The 6,000-nt window shown below is 35.9% G+C and overlaps 1 non-coding gene across 1 annotated transcript; it reads right to left on the bottom strand.

The window, feature by feature from the left end:
• Positions 1-1,142: 1,142 nt before the first annotated feature.
• LOC149023590 (signal recognition particle RNA) lies at positions 1,143-1,444 on the bottom strand. Its single transcript, XR_016171941.1, has one exon.
• Between the last annotated feature and the right edge of the window lie 4,556 nt (positions 1,445-6,000).

Genomic DNA, 6,000 nt, shown 5'->3' with positions numbered 1-6,000 from the left:
GTGGCCCCCTTGTATTTTGTGGTCCGGAAGCGTTTGAGGAACACAAAGGGGTCAAAGATCTAGACTTGGTGCTCATACCCCAAAGCTTTTGAATTTCAAAAAATTACTATTTCACAAAAGAAAAAAGTCACATTGCTTGCAAATCTTTGAAGATGAACTTGGTCCAATAGTTTGCATGTGATAAGAGATTTGAAATAGTCATGTATTTTGTGGATGTGCTTATAACACGGTGGTGGCAATCTCCTATGTAAAAAGTAGTAAAGACCAAAGTAATCTTGAGTTTTAACCGATGTCCTTTTACACCTATCCTTCCCCTGAATATATGGACCCCTAGTATTTGTGATTGGTTTGATGATGACCTAGAAAAAAGTGTGTAAAATTATAATAAGGTTGAGTCCAATTATATTCTATTGAACTTTGATTTTGATTATAAATTCCTTTAGCGTCCATTTGGTTACATGAATCCAAAGACTTCAAATCTCTGGATTTATGAATGTGAGATTTATACTCGTTTGATTGTGAAAATCCCTAGATTCATGAAATCTATAAATTCATCTTTTTACACTAAAAGCGTGAAATCTGTAGAATGATGGGTATGTGATGAAATCTAGAGATTCCACCTCTATTATAAAAGTAGTAAACATTTTATTAACAAAAATCACGGCAACCAAAAGTTTTTCATAATGAAATTTCCACAAATTCAAGTTCACCAAATTGTGAATTATGATTCCATAGATTTGAAATCTCCAAACTCCTATAACCAAAAAGGCCCTTACTTAATCTTGAGTCTAATTTCAAACCCTCACAAACCTAAAATTATGGATCATGACAAGTTAAGAAGCCCTTACCCACCCTAATTGGCCTTAATTGATCCAACATTTGGCCTTTCCTATAAAATAATGGAAATCAAGATTAAATTCAAGATCAATATCATGAAATCAAGTCGACCATAACTAGGTTGAATCAAAGTTTAAGGTGAGTTTGGACTGCAAAGATCGAGCTCGCACCACCAACGGCCCGGTTGATTCTGATCCGCATGACCATGACAAGTAAACCTCCTACAACCATCAAAGGGAACGAGAGAACTCAAACTATAATTCAAAACCAGTTCTCAGTTCGGCCGGTCAGCAGCAAGCGGCCAAAAAGGTGATGGTCCAGATTCGGGCCAGCCTTGAGGCAATTTGCCTCGAGGTGCACCAGCTCGTTATCCATCCACTGTTCAGAATGGGAAGTTATCGTTGCTCTGTGAAACCAGCCTCACGCGGTCCCTTCCCTCTAGAAACCGTGAGACTCAGACCTTCGCCCGAGTCCCACGGTTCAACTCCGAACTTGGATCGGGCGTGCCAGCAGAATCCACCTTCAAGTGCAGCCACAAGGGCGAACCGGGAATCCCACCACCTTATTGTCCTCGCTTGAGTAACAAGCTCGCGCAACCGAGCTCGACGAACAACATATTGTGTCTTTAGTAAATGAAGCGTTAAATCTTTGCGTTTCACGCGAGGTGGGACAAAACGTTTAGAACAGAAACCTCTTCCATGCGCTTTGCAAATAATTTTATCAATCGGATCGATTATATTCTGATCTATTACATCTTGAACCAACGAATCGAAACAGAGCCAAATTAATTCTCTTTTATTGGTAGTGACTAGTGGATTTTAGCAGTGACATTGCACCTACTCCGCCCACACCAACATCGCAATTTAAATTCAGAAGAAATTTTCCTTCAAAGGGTCGTTCTGCTGCAAGAATTACATCCATCAATTTATTTTGATCCAATGAATTTTGATAGTAGCTCTCAATTAATTTTTGAAGACTCACACCACAACACAAATTACTCTCAAACAATGGGGCATTTAAATAAAGATGTGGCAATCGGACATATCTCTTTCCCACGTGTGGCAGCGAGAGGTTGAGGGCGAAGCTCTGTTTAGTAATTCCTTTTGGTTCCAAAGAAAAAGCAAATAGGCCGATTTTTTATAAAACAACATTGCGACCCATTCGATCCGGTTGTGAATTAAAAGTGGGGTAGAAAAAAAGGGGTGAGAACCATGGTGCAGTGTGTTGGCAATATATCGCCGTCGATATGATAAATACCTTTTGTTGACGATATATCGCAGAAAATTGGCAATATATCGTTGACGGTTGACTTTTTTGATCTACACTGCAATGGCCAACACCCCTCTTCCTCTGCGTATCGCCGCACTCAATCGCTAGTGTCTTCATAGAAAAACCCTAGCATTAACGACATGACAACCAAAGGTTGAAGGAAAAATTCAAATTCGATTTCATAAGAGAAAGGGAAGACGAAGCAAACCAATTTCCTTGTCGGAAAAGCTGATCATTGAGGCGAAAGAAACCCTCATTTTTTTCTTCTTCTTTCTGCTTCAAACGGAATGCTTTCGAACAAAGTTCAACGGACTCCGACCGTCCAACACCCACCATCCAACCATCCTCACCACGTTTCCCGCTTTCCTCCTCTTCTGCACCCACATCTGGAGCCCACTGCCGGATTGCCATCGGCGTTGATCTCAGCGACGAAAGTGCATTTGCCATTAAATGGGCTATGCAAAACTACCTTCGGCTTGGTGATGCTGTGAATCCATGATCCTACTACATGTGAGTCCTACTAGCGTCCTTTATGGTGTTGAATGGGGCTCACAAAACTGTCGATACTGATGAAGAGTCCCAGGAAGCTCGAGGATGATTTTGATGCCTTTACAACTACCAAAGCTACCAATCTTTCACAACCCATATCATCAAAAAGTCGCCCGATATGTCACCGGTGTCGCCAGGCACCGACACGGCGACACCAGACGACATGTTGGACCTTGATGAGAACAAAGTTTGATTTTTTTTTTTTTTTTTAAATCCCCTAATATGACTTGTTTGGTTCACTCGAGTGATAAAAAGTAAATAAATAAGTTTTTCAATCCTTTTTCAGAACCCCATTAAATAAATGGAATGTTATGAAAAACAATAAGGTGAGACACAAATTAAATTCTTTTTCACAAAATCCTATTATGTTCTCCCAACCCATTATATATTTCTTCTCACCTTTGCAAACAAACTGTGTCTAAATGAAATCTGTATAATTCTAGACTTCTAGTGTCCTCTTTTATTGATATCAAGGGTTATATTATTTAAGGCCTTAATGGGCATGGTTTTAATTGTGATATGTTGGCGATATCTCCAATCTTTTGATTTTTTTTGTTTTCAGTGCCAATAAAGTCTCCGTATTTGATGAACTGGGAGATTTTTGCAAATTTCACCCAAAATGTCCTTCTATGATTCTGTGGTTGGTTTCCATAATGATGATTTTACCCTTGGTGCTTTGAATGTCACTTGTTTCCGTATCCAACCAATCCTTCCATGCCAGTTTCAACAAAGGGCACCTCACCCTTCAAGATTTAGCGAATTGATCCATTTGCGGTTAAACGATTGTCACCAATTCACATTCTTGACGATGTAATAATGGTGAAAAACTTCATAATTGTACATCAAAGTACATGTACACTGGCATAGATACCTCATTTAAAAAAAAAAAACAATAATAATAAATAAATAAACAAGTATACAATTCATTGTAGTATTCTTTAAATTGACAAATTATAGGATTTCCTCTGCTGTTACTACATATTGAAAACTTAAAATTTGATGCTTTAAACTATGAAGCGAACTCTATGACAAAGATGGCCAAGAAGGGATTTTTTTCATGTGGATGTATGAACAAAAACAAAAGAAGATAATCAAGAGATCAAATTTCAGTTGGTGAATAAAAGCTAAAATTAAATGAAAATTTGATGATCATCCATTGATTATTCTGGGCAAATTATATCAAAATTGGACAAGCACAATCCAAAAACCCTTGGATAAACTTTGAAACTATAGAAACCTATAAATTCTCTCTTTGATAATTTTACTCAGTATAGCAAATAATTCATTAATTACAAGGATGAAATCGTTGTCAAATCTACCCATCGTCGAGTTTAAGTAAATAAGTTTATATACATTTGAGTTAATTTCTTTTATAAATTAAAGACCTATGTGTATTGCAATGAATTTAAAGATATACAAACAGCTAGTTGTTCAAGATGATAGAAGAAGGAAGTCCTTTAATAATAATCTAATTTCCTCTTGCCAATCTTCCAGGCAACGATGGTCTCTCATATAAACCAAAATCTAATAGAAAGATTCAAAGAACAAATTAAGCATTTTCTCAAAGAGAAACCAATCATGAATTCAATGGTTTTTCTATGTAAAATCAGCAAATAAGGGAAAATATTTTTTGTATTTTTATTTTTTAAATTTAATAAAAGGGTATTTTTGAACATATAAAATAAATAATGATGAGTTAACAATGTTAATAAGAATGGGTTTTTTCTTTTTTCTTTTTTGGGCTAAGAAAAAATAATGAATTAAAATACAGTAAATATATATTTATTGGGGTCGGTGCAAACTTATTATAGTTATAGGTATCTTCGCTTTTTAGTTTTGTCCCTGAAAATTTGCCAGTTTGCAATTGTAGCATTGACAGAACTTTGAGTTTAGAGGCCATATATCACATATGACCAAGGGTGTCAATCGGTAAGGTTTTAGTACAGTACCAACTTTGAATATCGAAAATCAAAACTGTATCGTACTGAATTTACATTGGTACGGTACAGTTTCGGTATTTGCAAAAACAGTTCAATATGGTTTCGATATTAAATCAATGCGGGAAAACGGTATAGTGCGGTACACTTTTTGTAAGAACAAATCCATGCAAATTTTGTTATTAGTTCATTAAGATCCTAATGAAATTGCGACACCAAACAATTGATAGAACTTGATATCAACAGAGGCAACACAAGTAAATCTAAGAAAAAGAATAAAAGAATAAACAAAAAACAGAAATAAGGAATTTATGGATAAGGTAAATATGTAAAGTGTTTTCATTATAAAATTACATTTATATCCCTTAATTTGGTATGGTACCAATTCGGTACGGTTTTGGTACATACCGATGGTATGAGTATCTAAAACCGGAACCGTTGATTCGGTTTCGGTACATACCATACCAAATTTTGAACGGTATGATATGGTGCAGTTTTAGACGGTGCAGTTTGGTACAGTTAAACTGTTTTGGTATACAATTGATACCCTTACACATGACTAAAGGTGTCAATACGGTACCGAAACTGTTTAACCGTACCGCACCATTTCAAATTCGGTACAATTTGTACAGAAACAGTTTTATGGAATTCAGTACAGTATGGTTTCGGTTCCAGACAGTGTACCGTTGGTACATAACGTATACCGTTTTGAAGATTAGTTTTGTAATTTTATTTTAAAGTTTGAACCCTAATAAGTTATTACAGTAAACATATGACAAGATACTGAGTTACTTCTCTTTGTCTAGCCCTTTGCCCCTTTGTATGTCTTCTACATCATGCACAACATGAAGGAGCTAGCTCCAAGGAATACGGATTCCATAAGTGAATCTGAGTTGGTTGAACAACTTCAAGGACTACATCCATCAATTTATTTTGTGGATGTGCTTCTAACATGGTGGTGGCAATCTCCAATGTAAAAGTAGTAAGACCAAAGTAGTCTTGAGTTGTAACCGTTGTCCTTTTACACCTATCATTCCCCTTAATATATGGACCCCCAGTATTTGTTATTGGTTTGATGATGACCCAAAAAAAAGTGTGTAAGGTTATGATAAGGTTGAGTTCAATTATATTTCTACTGAACTTTGATTTTGATTGTAAATTCCTTTAGGGCTTGTTTGGTTACATGAATCTAGAGACCTCAAATCTATATGTAGATTCATGAATGCTAGATTTATACTCATTTGATTGTGAAAATCCCTAAATTCATGAAATCTAAGATTCATCTTTTTACACTAAAAACATGAATATGTAAATTTATGGGTATGGGATGAAATCCAGAGATTTCACCCTTATTATAAAAACACTAAACAGTTGTGCATTAACAAAAGTCATGTCAACCAAACAGTTT

The sequence above is a fragment of the Hakea prostrata genome, chromosome 2 (assembly GCF_041222555.1).
Source record: "Hakea prostrata isolate BN-2017 chromosome 2, UWA_Hpros_2, whole genome shotgun sequence".
Taxonomy (NCBI): Eukaryota; Viridiplantae; Streptophyta; class Magnoliopsida; order Proteales; family Proteaceae; genus Hakea; species Hakea prostrata.
This window is presented reverse-complemented; position numbering and strand designations above follow the sequence as displayed.